At 42.0% G+C, this 17,975-nt stretch overlaps 1 protein-coding gene across 1 annotated transcript in view; it reads left to right on the top strand.

Moving 5' to 3' along the window:
• The first annotated feature begins 1,676 nt into the window (after positions 1 to 1,676).
• LOC126153166 (paired mesoderm homeobox protein 2B-like) overlaps positions 1,677 to 17,975 on the top strand; it is a 296,092-nt gene continuing 279,793 nt past the window's right edge. The window contains exon 1 of the mRNA XM_049916051.1: positions 1,677 to 1,822. The gene's annotated coding sequence lies outside the window, so the exon portion shown is untranslated. The remainder of the gene's footprint in view (positions 1,823 to 17,975) is intronic.

Below are 17,975 nucleotides of genomic sequence, written 5' to 3'. Positions count from 1 at the left end.
CGACGAGCCGAGTAGAAAATATATACGGGTGATCAAGGTGGGTATATTTATTGGTTGTTAATTATTACTACAATCACCTTAGGAACAACGGATCTACAATCGCGTTTTCCTGTTCAGAACATTATACGCTTATACCCAAGCTGATGATCACAGATATGCCATAACTCACTTATCTATAGCTATTATCTTCGTGATTATTGAACTGAGGGAGCGAGGTTGTTATAGAAGGCAACCGCGTATTCTATTAAGGCACTGACCGTCTTGTCTCACAGTGGAATAAATTTATTAACAGTTATGGCGATTACTTTTGAAATGATTAACAGTTTACCTACTTTTTCCATCTATCTCGTTTTCATTTGAATACCCCTTACGCAGAGTGGTTCAGTTTCCCCTGCCTATGGGTTTTATGCAACCCACAACACCAACTACCACACGCAAGGTTTTCATATTTCTCGCTCGCTGTGCGCGAACTAGTGGTCCTTCAGAAAAAAAAGAATAGGGTCTGTTTGTACGAAATTTAATGTAGTCAAATTTATTCTGGGATACATTTTCGCTAGAGGATATAGTTTTCGAATTATTCAAGTTAAACGTACAAAAGTGAGCCTCAAACGCGCTTTACACGAATAAATCGAAAACTGTGGCCTGTACCCTAGTACAAAATTTAACTACATTAAATTGTGTAGTTTTTGAAGGTGCTGTGGGTTGCGTAGAACCCATAGCTAGGAGCTGCTGAAATACCATGAATATTGTATAAGAGTTGTTTATTTATAACTCAGTTGTTCAGAAAGCAGTTTTCATCCCAGAAACGTTGTGATATAAGAAAATTCTCCAGTGTAACGAATCTCCATCAAAATCTGAGGCTAAAAATGACATGTACCTTAACACAAATTCCAATGAAACAGCACCTAAAATAATATCATCAGGAAACAGGTACAGATATAGGTCCTACAGCCAAAAATAGGAGAAGTAAAAATCGCTGCCGTATTATTTTACTGTTAGGTGGCGACTACGAAGTTCCTTCAGCATGCAAAGTGGAGCTCCTCCAAGTGCTCCGTTTCCTCAGAGCTGGGAGTAATATAGTATTTATGACGTCCATTTGTGTGTGTTACATCTTGAGCCACGCTGTAAGCTTAGACGGGATTCAGCCTGTTTTCCACTGAGGAGTTGCTTACAAAGTCGCTCTCCCTCCCCAACCACCACAGCGTAAGTGGGTCGCCTTAGTCAGGTGACAAGCGGTGCCGAACCGCGTTAATGCCAGGGGGGCGTAACCTGCTTTGTCGGGCCTGCGGAACAAACAAGCGCGTTTGTCACGCGCTGCGAGCGCCGCCAATGGCGGAAGGCAAACACTTTATCTTGCCGTGGCCATCCCCTCCACAGGCGCGCGACCACGTGGCGCGGCCGCCTCCTCCGACCCCGCCTCGCGTGCTCCCCCCTCCCGGGGACGAGTCCTTTTCCCCCTCCTCGCGGCCGCGCGGCGCTTTATTCCCTTTTCGCAAACGCGGCGGGCGCCGATCCTTTAGCATAATCGGCGGTGGGGTGAGGCGGCGCGGGCGCAGGCCCCGCCCCGTCGCCGCTCGGCGCATGCGCGGGGCGGGCGCCATGCTCGCGGGCCGCCGCCGGCGCCGCCGCGGCGCAGTCGGCATTCGCTCCGCGCCCGCTACTCAGCTTGCAGCGTCCGCTGCCCGCTGCTGTCCGCCGCATCGCCGGCGCGTCTTCTGCCTCCACGGACCGGCCCGGCTTCGCTCCGGGCACAGCCGCAGGGGTGGATACTCCGCCGATAGACCCGTCGCACGCGAGGTCCGCTGCATACTACAGCTCCAAGGTACCAAACTCAGACCGCCGTTAGCATTTTTTGCCTTTTATATACAGTGCAAAAGTTTTAACATGAAACCGAGAGCACCGAAATATTTTTTTTAATGATACACGGGAACAAAATACAATGTATGTTCAATCTTGTGGAACTTTAACAGATAATATTAAATGCTCAAATGCTATAGTTCTTCCCATTTTATCCTTAACTTATTGTTTTTCACCAGACACATTTCGCTTTTATTTACAAAGCAGCGGTCATTCTGGTAATATGGTATAACGTTACATAATGTTTCTAAATTTGCTATTTATACTTTAAAAACAGTTTTCATTACAAATTTTTTGTGTGAAACATGAAAAACAGATTATAATCTACAAACAACAAATGTAGAAACATCTTCTTTTTTACTTCTTTTTCTTGTGCCTTTGACCCGCTTCGGCGCTGGGTCGGCATGGTTATTAACGTGTGTGGTTTGTTTGATCCAAGGGATGGCCAGATGCCCTTCCTGTCGCCACCCAGTTACCCCTCCCCACCACTCCCCCTCCCACAGGAGGAATATGTGTGCCTAGTGTTGTAAAACTGCCGTGGGCTACCGTAGACTATCATAAATAAGCGTAGACTACGGTAGTTTTCCTAGTATCCTTGGTCAGTTAATATCGCAACCGCGTTACCTGTGCGTTAGGCGTGTTGCATACCTATGGGGCGCTGCCTCATTTAGATCGCCTTATTTGCGTAAGCAATTAGCGCCTTACTAGATTCCCTTAGAAACCGGAAGCTGTGGAGCGTCTATAAATAGTGTAATGGCTTATAAAAGGCCACGTAACCTACAGAACATTTTTGTTCTACATAGTTATCCCCCTCTCTGTTATTTAAAAAGAAGCTGTTTATAGCAAAACTGAAATTTTCAGTGTTTAGTAGTTTCTATTAGTCATCTGCTGATGTTTAGTTTGGAATAGAGAGGTGTTGTAGTAAAATAAAAGAAACAGATTTATCATATAGCGCTAGGAAAAGCAAATTTCCTAAGAAAAAGTAAAATTTAAAAAACAGTTCAGAACAAAAACATAACAAATATCGTATCAATACTTCGTATAGTTTATATACAACATGTTTCTGTTATTCATAAACAACTTTCGTACTTATTAATAATAACAGGACCAGTTCAAAACAACAAAAACAATTACACAGACAACTATATGTTTCTGCATGTGAATTGTACTTACTTCAATCAAAGGTAACTGCTTTGATTCCATAAAAGTGCACAAGTTACGAAATCAACTAATTTTTGTTACTTATGGAATTGTAATGACGTAAACTACACAAAGAACTAACACTAAGTGATGTGCGGTTCTCATTATGTGCAAAACAAATAAAAAAACAAAGCTAAGTCGTCAGATCCCAGTTTCTCTCACAAATTCATTTACTTTCTTTCCCTACCAATGCTACCAATCCTACTGGTAATCCTACCATTTACCACGTCATTGGTGTACTGTACCAAAACTACCAAAAAGTAGTTTTGACAGACCGGAACTCTGTATATCTCAACTGTCTGCGAGTAAAATCATACATTTGAAAGTGAGCGAAAGTTTTCCAAACGTCTGCGAATCGTGTAAGTGAAGTGAGACTTCGATATCCGCCCGGTATTCACCTAGTTATGTGTGGGGAAACCACCTGAAAAACCACATCCATGCCAGCTGGCGCACCTCCGCGTCCCGGAAGCGGTGTACTAACACTCACGGCTAACCGGGCGGGTAAATGCAGAGATATATTTATTTCCAGAATGACCACTTGGAGATGCTTTCTAAATAGGCTAACAGCGAAACGCGTCTAGGGAAAAACTCTTATTTTCAGTAACCGTAAGACGCGAAAACAGTAATTATTAGTATTTAAAAGCCGATGTGGAAGATAGCCACGCAAACAAACACAACAAGAAATATTTCGGCACACATTTCACCGACTTCGACACACGCATCATCAAATAAGAAAACTAGGTGAAGTGTCTTGACAATAGCAGTGCCCGAAGACAAATGGTAACATTCTTTACTAGGCTTCACTCTAACTCTAAAAATGCCGTAAATGTGTATATCAGTGAGGTTACTATAAACAGCACCTGCATTTGTTCGGTTGAGGAGCGAGCTCTTTTCATGTTTGAACGATTCTGGTTTTGCGCTAAAAGAAGTAAAACAGTGCATGAAATTGCGTAGTTATTTTGTCATGATCTAAGTATTTTTCCATTTTAAGCGATTTTTCGTGTGAAGTGTTTTTCACGACAACAACCGCCGGCTCCTTTGTAGAAACTGTGCTTTTGGAATTTTATACCCTCCCTTGTACTGAAAAAAGCCTGTTTAAGCTTCTGCCGTAAGAGCATCGCTTCTTTCACATCTGAATAATCAACAGTTGCGATTTGAGGTCACTGAAATATCATTTCGTCTTACAAAATTTCGTGTTAAGCGATGCATACGAAAAAACTGTACTTTCGGTATCGTCTAATTTTTACACTCTATTTAAACACACAACAGAACTCGAAATGATTTAAATATCAATTTCACTGTTGGCGACACACAATTCAGCGACTTCGACTCATCCAACCATGAATTTGAAAACTGACTGAAGTGTTTGGGCCAGTGCCCTAAGAAGAGCGGTAACGTAGCATCAGTAGCAACCATTACTACCTTTTCCGGTCTAACGAGTAAAAATAAGAAGAAATAAGTAAGTAATGGTGACGTCACTGCGGCAGAAATCTAGTGTATCTGTTCGTCCGAGAAGCGACGTCGTGTTAAAAGGAAAAAAATAAGAATGAACTTGCGCAGTATATTGCATTGATCGCAGTAGCATTTCGCGTTAACCTGTTCTCCACGTCGGAAGTTTATATTTGCTTTCCTACTTTGTACTGTCTCTTCGACGATACATAGACTGTGTAAACACGCATTTCGCTTCTTTTACTTCCGAATAATCCAAAGTGGCGAACCCTTTCGATCGTTTTCATTATGGTTCGTGATGTCCCGTATATCACGTCTACTCCGACGAAGTCAAGTGTTTTACATTTTACGCATTTTTTTCACAGATTTGTTTGGAGCTGATTTAGAGCTCGTAACTTTTTAGCGATATCATCTGCGGTAGTGAAGGACGAGGGAACACAAGCAACTGATAGTCCAAGACGTGGCTTCTGCGGCTGGTGCCAATCTCATTAAAATCATTTTAGGTTACTGCCGAGTCATTTCAAATAGTTTTTAAAATGCTGAAATAACCAACGTTTTGGCCGTGTTGCAGTTCTCTTGCTCACGGCATAGACTGAGCCAGGGAGTGGTTCTTCAGTACATCCTTGTTTCTAGCGGTACCATAAACCATATAAATTTCAGATGGTTTTTATGACTCCGTTAGAAATGCAATGTATTGAAGCGCCCACTCTCCAGCAAAATTAATCTAGGTTCTGAAGATACACCGGTGCAGTACGGCCGAAATGTTGTAGTATTTCATCATTTCAGGTATTTTATAAAATGACGCGTCAGTACACGTAGGACTATTTTAATGAAACTGATAGTTAATTTGTTACGATGGTCATTTTTTTAAATAATTGTTATCCACCTGTTATGTGGTTTTATGTTAAAAATATTTTCTTTTTTTATTCCTTTCTTAAGCATTTTTTCTTGTCTTAAACGTTCTGCAATTGTAACTCAAGACAAAAAATTACGCTTCTAATTTTTTTCTGGTTAGTGTTACAAAATTGATGTGCATAGCAATTGGGCCTGTTTTGTGATTGATTCAATACCAAGTTAACAGAAGAGGTGATTTATATTTATAATCACGCTGTTGCGAGTAGTCATTCCGTCATTTTATCAATCAGTGGTGTAGTACCTCCGTTCGGAGGTCGAGAATAGCCGGCGAGATCGCTACCACGAAAATGGAAACAAGAATGAAATTTTATAAAGTGTTGGGATTTGCTACAGGGCTAGGAGACATGGATTACGAGTGACTACCTTAGTAACGTGTGGGAATCAGACATGAGAAGACTTGTAATTTTTAAACAGAAGATAGAATCAACGAAGATAAATAAAGATGGCTGCCACACCTGAACAGACTGCAACAAGGAAGAAGTCCAAACGAAGTTTCATCACACAGTCCGAATGGAATACTAGGCAACACTGGCCACAACTTCCACTATGATCACAACAGGCGAATCGTGTGCTCCTTGAAAGAATAAAAAGAGTAGAGACAGTCTGTGCTGCTGCGGATTTGTATGGGGTCAGTTTGTATAGTCTAGCAGTCTGTCCTTGATCAGCTACGGGTAACCTTCGGAAGAATGTGAATGTGAAAATCGCAAGCGCATTCACGAATAGATAACACACGTAAAGTGTAAACCTTTCCCCCCACAAACAATTCTACTATAGCACAGATACGAAGAAATGATCGCAGAAAGTCACCGCTGGATTCGGAAGTAAAAGAAGCGAAAATGTGTTGTAGGAGCTTAAATAATCTTTTATTTAATAGCGGGAACGCTCAACATATAATAATTACCGTTACTTTCGACCTTCTTTTCTGTACCATTCTTCCATTTCAAGTTATGCTACGGTTATGTCACAGAAACTGTGTACAGGTCAATGCTTACTGTATTACATTACCACCAGAGGCCCTTCACTATTTAGCACCAGACCATCGTCACTGGAGTAGTAGATTCCACAGTCCCTGTTTTCATGTGCTCCGAGACTAGGTTTACCACATCTTGCTGGGACCTCGTCGGGTACACTTTGAGAGGGGAGTATAGAAATGAAGTAAAAAATTTAATATAATTATATTTTATTTAGAACACAATTACATAGAACTTGTTGCGGTAGAAGTAGCTGGTACACCAACTTTTTCGGAAGATTTCACCTTTTCCAGCAAGTCTTTTTTGCCATTTACGTATTTGCCGTATAAAACTCCATTCAAGTCAGCTTATAGTTAAACTGGCACTGTAAGACTGATTTCACAGTCCCTGGCAGCAGTCGATTTCTTTCATAAAAAATTGTTCAAATGGCTCTGGGCCCTATGGGACTTAACATCTGAGGTCATCAGTCCCCTAGAACTTAAAACTACTTAAACCTAACTAACCTAAGGACATCACACACATCCATGCCCGAGGCAGGATTCGAACCTGCGACCGTAGTAGTCGCGCGGTTCCGGACTGAGGCGCCTAGAACCGCTCGGCCACTGCGGCCGGCTTTCTTTCGTCAGTCCACTTGCTCGACATCAGAGAAAATACTCTTTCCACAATGGCGTTGTGTGCGGGAATAGAAAACAAGTACTCGCATTATTGTAGAAGCTGGCGTTTGCGTTCAGGATTTCCGCTTACCTTAAGAAAGTAAATCCAGCTTTCTTCCTCGGAGTGTTTAGATTTCTATTCTTCCGAATCACGCTTGGTTTCTAAAAAGCTCGTCAGATACCTATATTCATGAAAAAATTGTCGCCTGAAATCTTCACACCTTTTAGTCAGTTATATGATGGTGTTTTCAATCACCCGATCTGGGGTTTCAGATAGTATGGTACAACCAAATACTTGATATTTATTAAAAGAAATAGCCCATTTCTCTAAGTAATCAAATGCTATGATACAGAAAGCCATTGTCTCTTCCTCAAATTTTGGAATCAAATTAATAATTTCTTGGTTAGGGTTCTCATTCTTAATTTGTTCAGATACATTTTGGTTTTCATTCCACTAAAATTGGCAGTTTTTCTTTGATTCACACATCTTTGGATGTCGATTAATACATTTCTCATTTCAATTATCGAGACTTTATCCTTCTCCACGAATTTTTTTTTTTTTTTTTTTTTTTTTTTTTGTTAAACAGAACCAAGTTTGACTGTAGAAACATGAAGTGCATTACACTGATCGAACTACCGAAAAACTGAAATTATTGTAGGTGGCTTGTCTTTGGCACCAAAAATTATTTTAATGTAATTCAGAGCTTAAGAATTCTTTCAGCTGTGGGCATTAACGACAGCCAACTTGTTTCTGCGTGAGATAGAAGAGTCTGATGATTGACATCAACGTGTTAGCAGATCTCTTTCAGCTTCTCTGTCCTTGCCGTAAAAAATTGGAAATTTGTGGTAATGTTTTATGGGACCAAACTGCAGAGGTCATCGGTCCATAAGCCTACACACCACTTAATCTAACTTACACTACGGACAACACACACACACAACCATGCCCGAGGGAGGACTCGAACCTCCAACGGTGGGAGCCGCACGGACCGTGACAAGACGCCTTAGAGCGCGCGGCTGTCCTTACCGTGCATATTGAAAAATAGTTAAATATTTTCATGACGATTATTTCAGTGTCGACAGTTAGGACTTCAGCAGCGCTTGGTATAGTATTATGGAGAATATGGGCAGGCCATCCACATTCTGCTACCTTTTTTTTGTGTGTGAACACATTCCGCTGGTTGCGTCGATGACGTCCTCCGAAATTGGAATTGTCTCCACAGAGCCTTGCGGTTCGATGCGTCGGTGTCTATCACGTAAAATGAAACTTCTTGAAATTATTTTATGCATTCGGAAACGGAGTGTGCTGCGATAATATTTTTAAAAAATCGCTCTAGCTGTGGTCCTGCGTGTAGACTGCTTTGCGGCCACTTTGGAGTCAATATAACTGCGGCATTCAGTTTTACGGTAAAGTCAGGAAAACTGAAGGAGTGACGATGCTTGACAACTTTCCAAACTGTTGTTAGTTTTGCAGCAACAACGAGGAATTCTTCCTGGGTATCTTCTTTTAGCATGAATGTAGAAATAGGCTTTGATGTCGATGCTACCGCGAATCCATTTGTATGACTCTTCGTAGGCCTCACAACTGCCTTAACTCCGTGAGGTACAGCTACAAACCTCACACAACGCTTCTTGATGCTTTCTTGACAAAAGATCACTCTTTTGTGTAACCATCTGAAAAGTGACACTTTCTCTTTCCATCCTTAGACATTTTGTAAGCAATGATAAGTTTATTAGACGGTAAACAGTCGACATTAACACTTTAGTCATCGAAGTGCCGGGTGATCAAAAAGTCAGAATTAATTTGAAAACTGAATAAATCACGGAATAATATAGATAGAGACGTACAAATTGACACACATGCTTGGAATGACATGGGATTTTATTAGACCCAAAAAAATACAAATGTTCAAAAAATGTCCGACAGATGGCGCTTCATCTGATCAGAATAGCGATAATTAGCATAACAAAGTAAGACAAAGCAAAGATGATGTTCTTTACAGGAAATGCTCAATACGTCCATCATCATTCCTCAACAATAGCTGTAGTCGTGGAATAATGTTGTGAACAGCACTGTAAAGCGTGTCTGGAGTTATGGTGAGGCACTAGCGTCGGATGTTGCCTTTCAGAGATGTCGGTCGATCACGATACACTTGCGACTTCAGGTAACCCCAAAGCCAATAATCGCACGGACTGAGGTCTGGGGACCTGGGAGGCCAAGCATGACGAAAGTGGCGGCTGAGCACACGATCATCACCAAACGACGCGCGCAAGAGATCTTTCACGCGTCTAGCAATATGGGGTGGAACGCCATCCAGCAGGTGTTTATCAGCCAGGCTGGGGATGATGCGATTCTGTAACACGATTGTCATGCGCAGTCACTGACGTTTTGCTGTCCAGCGCCATCTGTCGGACATTTTGTGAACTTTTTTTTTTGTTCCAATACAACCCCATGTCATTCCAAGCATGTGCGTCAATTTTTACCTCTCCATCTACATTATTCCGCGGTTTATTAAGTTTTCAAATTTATACTGACTTTTTGATCACCCGGTACACTTCACTATACACTTCACGCCCTATATAACTGCAGTAAACACTTCAAAACATTGCTAACTTGCACTCGTTGTTCATATTACATTTGGAAAGGAACAGCTTATCGAATCGTTATTCAAACGGGAACTGCCGGAGTTTTCCTGGTGGCGTTGCTTAAGTAGTTCCAGCCCCGCACTACCGGAGAAGTGTTATATTTTCCCGAACGATGGCGTTGGATCTGGAAGGTGCGTGCATCATCGACGCAACGCCATCTATGAGACGACCTCGTCAACATAAACTTGTTGACATAAATAAAACTAACTCCGGCTGCATCTACACGTTGTGCTAACAGATTGCATTACTTCCGTACCTGAGCCAAGCTCGTATCATATTTTACAAAATCGGAACAAAATTGGTTCTTGTCGGGATGCCGGGACAAAAAAGTCCATAGCGGCGACGGTCTCGATATATCGGATCGGATGGCAACCCTGTCCGAGACAGATTTCTGTTGAACGGCGATCATTCTTCTTGCTTTCAATATATAAAAACAACGTGATAAATGTTTTGTATCACACGAAAATAACGAATTAAACAAAATGGTATACTAAATTTTATTGAGTCTTTCTTGCAATGTCACTTTTTTGTGCGGTTTCGATTTGACGTAGAACAGGGTAACTGATGTACAAGTTAGTCTGCCAAATTATCATGTTAAGTAGGTTATAATTCTTTTAATATAGACCATTAATAAATAATGTATAAAACTGCCGACCATGACAGCTGAAATCATCCATCAGATGCAGTGTCAGCGCTTGCTTCCAGCCTAGAACAATTCCTCGGTGGTTACGACATATTCATTACATTGCGGTTCCAGCATTCCTGGCCGATTTTCACTGAAATCATTTTATGTCCTTGCATCTTCGTTTATTAATATCCACTAATCCGGTCATCTAATTTCGGAGACTAAGTTTACTGTGGTTCGTTCCCCACCTATACCAAGACAGACAGTACTTACGGCGTTAGGAAACATACCAGCATCTGTCATAGCGTACTTACATATCACCTTCAGATTTATTAACGAGAAATCAAAAGGGAAGGCATAAAAATCTCGTCTTGAAACGAAACGCAACAAACTGGATTTTCAGCCTTCTAAAATATTTTGATTTAAATTCAAGCCGGAAATGCTTGTAGTTTTTAATAATTGTAGATCAAATCTTATCATTCATACTCCCGTCGCATATAGGTAAATCAGTACGGTACATATTACACACACTAATTATTCATGAGGAAGCAGACCGGGGCTGTTTACTCGTATACTGAGTAGTATGTTTGACTCCTATATTCTTACATATGGCAGACAAAATCTCTAAACCTTACGTAGTGGTACTGTTTATTCCGGTACTAATGCATGTCGTTTGGTAACAGTTCACGCCAAAAATTAACTTCTACTACACGCACGCACGCACACACGATACAGGAGTTGGCCGATTTCGACCGAAACTACAGAGTGTTCCGAAATTAATATTGGACTATTCCTCAATTAGTATAACTAAAAACATTCCAGAATCTTCAAAAAATAACTATTTTTTTAGTCAAGTGTACCACGGCTGCTTTGCATTGGTTCCTGAAATCTAGCTTGTGCCAATATTCTATCGAATACAACTTACATACCCGCCTTGCTCATTCATTTGCTTTTTCCCTCAAGGAGTGTCAACTATCTGCCCTTGTTGCAATAGAATTTTCCGCCCGCGTAATTTTTTAACGTTCTTTTGTCTCCCCACATTTCCAGACTTCTAGTTTTTACTTTTAGGAATAAAAAATTACGTGATTCGGGATGTCATTTGCTGTGGACCTATATTGAAGTAGGTTCACTGTCTTCGTTTCTTGTAGAGCGCACATCATTAGCCACGTAGTGTTCTCTTAAAAGGTCATTTCGCCTTTTCAGATAGCGTTACTTGATAGAGTTACTAAGGTTATCCTGAAACCGATCGTCTGTGAATACTAGCTCTTCTCCAGTGACAGCATCGTCGACTGGTTTTAAGCCCTCATCTTTCTTTCTTCACTGAGTAGTAGAATAGAGGGGAACCGTAAACCAACCCTTTTTACTCTAGAGCTATCAACAAATATTTTTCGCACACATTTTCAACATTCTTTACGTAACGTGGTTGTTATAGTGCTGTATGGACTGAGGTTCTATGAAATACAGCGTAAACACTCATGCTTTGTGAACAAATTATGACAAGATCTGCTTCATGAAACAGACTGAAAATTCAGTTGTTCCAGTTTTATATGACCATCATGGGGTCTTCAGTGAAAGCGCCGTGGGAACAGATTTTCTGCAACGTCAAGTCTTCGGTGCCGAAGTTCCGTGAATATCTAGCTTTTTGAAGCTAGAAGGAGGGTATCTTCTGTTCGCAAAGATTCCTAAAACTGAGCATAGAGTTACGTACACATGGCGCAATGAAGGCTACATTCTTTATTTGCATTGCCTCTTTATGACAGAAAGGACACAGATCTTAGTAATTGATGGAAAGTCGTAGGGTGAAATAAATGTGATACCTGGTGTTCCCCAAGGAAGTGTTACAGGCCCTTTGTTGCTCTTAATCTATATAAATAATGTAGGAGACAATCTGAGCAGCCCTCTTAGATTTTTTACAGTTGACGCTGTCGTTTTTCCTTTTAGTAAAGTCTACGGAAGATCAGTACGAATTAGAAAATGATTTAGACATCTGTATGGTGCGGAAGGTGCCAGTTGACTTCGAGCAATAAAAAGTGTGAGGCTCCACAAAAGTACCAAAAAGAATCCGCTAAATTTTAGTAATAATACAGATTTAAAGGTTGTCGATTCAACTAAATACTTAAGGATTATAATTAGGAACAACTTAGACTGGAACCACCACATAGAAAATGGTGTGGGGAAGGCGAACCATAGGCTGCATTTTATCGGTAGAACTCTTAAAACATGCAATAAATCTACTAGATAGGATGCCTAAACTACGCTTCTCTGTTCTCTGCTAGGGTAATGCTGCGCAGTATGCGATCCTTACGAGATAGGACCGATGGAGGGCATCGGACCATTCGAAGAAGTTCGGCTAGGTTTGTACTATCGTGAACATGAATATGATACGCGAGGTAGGGGGGCAATCATTATATCAAAGCAATTTTTCATTGCAGCGAGATCTTTTTCCCGAATGCGAAAATGCGTCCTGTATGGGGAAAACATAAGAGAAATCGGAGCTACCACGCAAAGATTTACGTGTCCAATTTTCCCACGTGCTATTAGAGTGGAACGGGCGAGAAGTAGTGTGAAAGTGGTTCTGCGAAACTTGTGCCAAAACTTGGGTGTGGATTGCAGAGTAGTCATGTCGATGATGTACACTAGGATGACCGATAAAGAAAAAAATAATTTTGTTATAAACTGTTATGTGTTTTGTCTCCGCAGTATTGAGAATTCGGGATACTTAGAAGCTATTGGACGTGATCGGAGCATTTTTTATTGCTCGAAGTTTAATATTATTTAAATATATTTTTATATCCAAGTAAGGAAAAGAAATTAAAGTTCGGGGAGAAGAAATAAAATTGTTGGATGTTTGCCGATAATATTGAAATTTTATCAGAATCGGCAAAGGACTTGGAAGATCAGTTGAAGGGAATAGATAGTGTCTTTAAAATAGGTTAACTTATAAAAGGAACACCAACAAAAGTCAAACACGGGTAAATGATAGTAATAGTTGAATTGAATGAGGCAATGGGGTGAGAGATAATTAGAAAATGAGAGATGATCTTTGCTATTTGGGAAGCCAAAGCGCTGACAATGGTCGAAGCAGAGACTAAACGAAATGCTGACTGGCTTTACCAAGAACAGCATTTCTGAAAAGAAAAATTTGTTAACATCGAATATAAGTTTATGTTCAGAGAAGGTTTTCTGTACCAGTTTGTGTAATGTGTAGGCTTGTACGGAAGGGAATGTGGAAGATAAACAGTTCAGACACAATTGATAGAAGATTTCGGAATGTGGTGCTATAGAAGGATGCAGAAGCCTAGCTAGTTGCGTAGATCGGATAACTAATGATGCGCTACCGTATACAACTGCGGAATGTGTGGCACAATTTGTGTAGAAGAAGGAATTGGTTGATGAACTCATACTGAGGAATCAAGGAAAATGGTAATGGAAGGGGGTGGGATAAAAATTCTAGAGAGAGACCAAGGGTTGACTGTAGAACCAGCTTCAAGTGCATGTACCTACAGTATTGATGCAGAGATGAAGAGCCCTGCAAAGGATAGGCTAGCATCGAGAGCTGCATCAAACCAGCCTTCGGACTGTCTAACACAACAACATGCATATGCGATTAAAAAGACATGCAGTGCCTGGACTATTACATACGTTCTTCGCTAAATTAGTAAAGTGTGAACTTCAAGAATAATAAATGGGTGAATAGTTCAGCTCATTTGCTACGTACACAGTCGTGTATCCTCTATAGACTCAAATGATTACTACTTTATTAAACTTCTTTTTTTAATTACGTTAGAAAATGTCAGCCTTACTCTGTGAACAGCGACGCGTAGTTTTAACATGTCGGTAACGTCTGCTCCAATAATTATAACCGCGAGGAGACCGAAATCCTCTGCTTGTGTTTGAATGCTCGTTCATGCGTCAGAGTTACCGCGCGAGCACACTAGACTCGCATTTGGGAGGACGACGGTTCAAATTCCCGTCCGACCATCCTAATTTAGGTTTTCCACGATTTCCCTAAATCACTCCAGGCGGATACCGGGATAGATGTGGAAGGGCACGGCCAGTTGCCTTCCCCATCCTGCCGTAATCAGAGATTGTGCTCCGCCTCTAATGACCTCTTGTCGACGGGACGTTAAGGCTCAAATGGCTCTGAGCACTATGGGACTTAACATCTGTGGTCATCAGTCCCCTAGAACTTAGAACTACTTAAACCTAACTAACCTAAGGACAGCACACACATCCATGCCCGAGGCGGGATTCGAACCTGCGACCGTAGCGGTCACGCGGTTCCAGACTGAAGCGCCTAGAACCGCACGGCCACACCGGCCGGCGGGACGTTAAGCACTAACCTTCCTCCCTTCCTTCAGACACATCTGAAGCCATGACGCCCCTAACGCTTAAAAACTATGCCTACTTTATTAATTATTGGCTTAAGAGTAAAAAAAAGGCCGTCAATGATGCAGGAACTTCAGTATCGTCATCCTTTCCAGTTTCTGATTGGGGCTGCTAGTAAAATACTTGAATACAATCCGGAGGTTGCCTAGTTTAATTTCAGTATGTGAGTAGGTAATTGTGCGAAATTATACCTTCTGAGTAACAAGCAGGTTTTGATAGAGAATGGATACAGTATGCCGCGCGGGATTAGCCGAGCGGTCTTGGGCGCTGCAGTCATGGACTGTGCGGCTGGTCCCGGCGGAGGTTAGAGTCCTCCCTCGGGCATGAGTGTGTGTGTTTGTCCTTAGGATAATTTAGGTTAATTAGCCTAGGGACTGATGACCTTAGCAGTTAAGTCCCATAAGATGTCACACACAACTGAACATTTTTTTGGATACAGTATCTCTAAGCGACTACGAGCTCTAAGTTCCGTCGTTGTACGATGGCTATTCGGTAAGTAAGGTCCGAACGGTCACGAAATGGAAACCACAGTGAACACCTTCCAGCTTCTTCTCTACAGTCACGACTCCGACTGATACATTTGTTGCAGCATTGTACCAATTTTCCAATATCCTCGTCATAGAAGGCAGCCGCCTGTGCTTTCAGCCAATTCCCTACGCTGATCTGCAGCTTCATCTACATCTACATTTATACTCCGCAAGCCACCCAACGGTGTGTGGCGGAGGGCACTTTATGTGCCACTGTCAATACCTTCTCCCTTTCCTGTTCAAGTCGCGTATGGTTCGCGGGAAGAACGACTGCTGGAAAGCCTCCATGCGCGCTCGAATCTCTCTAATTTCACATTCGTGATCTCCTCGAAAGGTATAATTAGGGGGAAGCAATATATTGGATACCTCGTCCAGAAACGCACCCTCTCGAAACCTGGACAGCAAGCTACACCGCGATGCAGAGCGCTTCTCTTGCAGAGTCTGCGACTTGAATTTGCTCCGTAACGCTATCACTCTTACCAAATAACCCTGTGACGAACCGCGCCGCTCTTCTTTGCATATTCTCTATCTGCTCTGTCAACCCGACCTGGTACGGTTGTTTGTTGTCTGTGCCAAAATATTGTCTTCATAGACAGCGGTTTATCTGAGCGAAAAAAGGAACTCAGAGGGAGCCAAGTCATGGCTGTATTGTGGGTGATCAAACAATTCCAATCGAAAACGCTGCAGGAGCGTCCTCATTGCCCCTGCCGTGTGCGGCCGAGAATTGTCATGAAGGAGGAAATGCATGACAGTTACGTAGTGCGGGCTGCATGAAATCAGGCGAAATCTCTCATAGGCACTCATATTTGGCGGGAGACTACTATTTTCTAGGCATATTTACATGCTCACCGTGCTTTCAGTACTGAAAAGAGCAACGTGACGCGGTCGACAGGCATAACAGGAACACTTTCCAACATGTCTAAGCAAAGCTTCATCGGATTTTCACTGCGGTTTCCATTTTGCGATCGACCGGATCTTACTTTCCGAATAGCCCTCGTATATTTTTACAGGAAACTGCTGTTTACTGGATGTACAAAACATGCGTTACCGGTAGGTTACTCGGTGGGAAACCTAACACTTATTTACAAAATTACATTGGAACCACAAGGTATTACCTGCTTTCAGGTCACCTTTTGGAAATACTTGTCCACTTGTCCGCCCCCGGTATGTCGTGCTTGGGTAACTCAGTTGGTAGAGCTCTTGCCCGCGAAAGGCAAATGTCCCGAGTTCGAGTCTCGGTCCGGCACACAGTTTTAATCTGCCAGGAAGTTTTAAGTCATTATGCCGGCACGGTAGCTCAGCGTGTTCGGTCAGAGGGATAGCTGCCCTCTGTAATAAAAAATTGAGTTAATGGATCAACGATAAACTTAAACAAGCGTCATGGACGTCCGCCGCGAACAAATACAACGGACAGTAATAAACAAAATGAGAACAAAAAAAAAGTGGTCAGCGCCACAGAATGTCAATCCTAGGGGCCCGGGTTCGATTCCCGGCTAGGTCGGAGATTTTCTCCGCTCAGGGACTGGGTGTTGTGTTGTCCTAATCATCATCATCTCATCCCCATCGACGCGCAATTCGCGGAAGTGGCGTCAACTCGAAAGACTTGCACCCGGCGAAATGTCTACCCGACGGGAGACCCTAGTCACATGACGTTATTATTGTCCACTTTTTCGTTTGTTTTTTCATTCATTTTTTCTTGACATCTGTACATATTTTCCTAAAAATTTATTACTGCGTTGTCTCACATCAACGTATTTCAGTGCCTTAGGTGTATGAAAACATGCCACATGCATAATTGTCTATTCTAAACGAAAATATTTGTTCTACAACCGAAGATTTGAATTTTTGAATTGTTTTTTACGTTTTCCAAAATCTTCGAACTAAGCAAACCGGAGGCTTCAGACACATAGGGAGAGATTTTTAGATCCACCAATGGCGCCACTGGCGTTCGGAATCGACAGACATTGTTTCCTGAGGGTAGGGTCACCTGTCTTATAACTGGTTTGATGTAGCCCCCCGTAATATCTCCTGAGCCAAGCAGTTCAACTTAGCACTTACAAAAAAAAAATGGTTCAAATGGCTCTGGGCACTGTGGGACTTAACATCTGAGCTCATCAGTCCCCTAGAACTTAGGACTAATTAAACCTAACTAATTTAAGGACGTCACACACATCCATGCCCGAGGTAGGATTCGAACCAGCGACCGTAGCAGTAGCGCAGTTCCGAACTGAAGCGCCTAGGACCGCTCGGCCACCACGGCCGGCCTTAGCACTTACACTCAACACCACCTAGCATTTGTTATATCTAATCATTCTTTATCGCTTCCTACAGTTTTAACATTCTGTTGTTCCCTCTAGTAACACGAAAGTTGTAAGTTGTTCTCTGATGCCTAAACACACATCCTGTCCCTTCTTACCGTAAGCGTAGTCCACATATTCCTTTCCTCCATGATTCTGCGGAGAGGCTCCTTACTTCTTATCCTCCTTACTTCTTATCAGTCCATTTAACACTCAGCATCTTCCGTATCAGCACATTGCTTCGATTAATTCCTTTTCCGGTTTTCTCACGGTCCCAGTATACAATACTGTGCTCCAAACGGATATTTTCAGGAATCTCTTCTCACATTAAGGCTGATGTTTAATACTAGCAGACTTCTTCTGGTCAGGAATGCCCACTCTTCCCGTGCTAGTCTGCTTTTTATGTAATTCTTGCTTCGTCCATCATAGGTTATTTTGCTTCTAAA

The sequence above is a fragment of the Schistocerca cancellata genome, chromosome 2 (assembly GCF_023864275.1).
Source record: "Schistocerca cancellata isolate TAMUIC-IGC-003103 chromosome 2, iqSchCanc2.1, whole genome shotgun sequence".
NCBI lineage: Eukaryota > Metazoa > Arthropoda > Insecta > Orthoptera > Acrididae > Schistocerca > Schistocerca cancellata.
The sequence above is the reverse complement of the archived record's forward strand: the minus strand, read 5'-3'. Positions and strand labels throughout refer to the sequence as shown.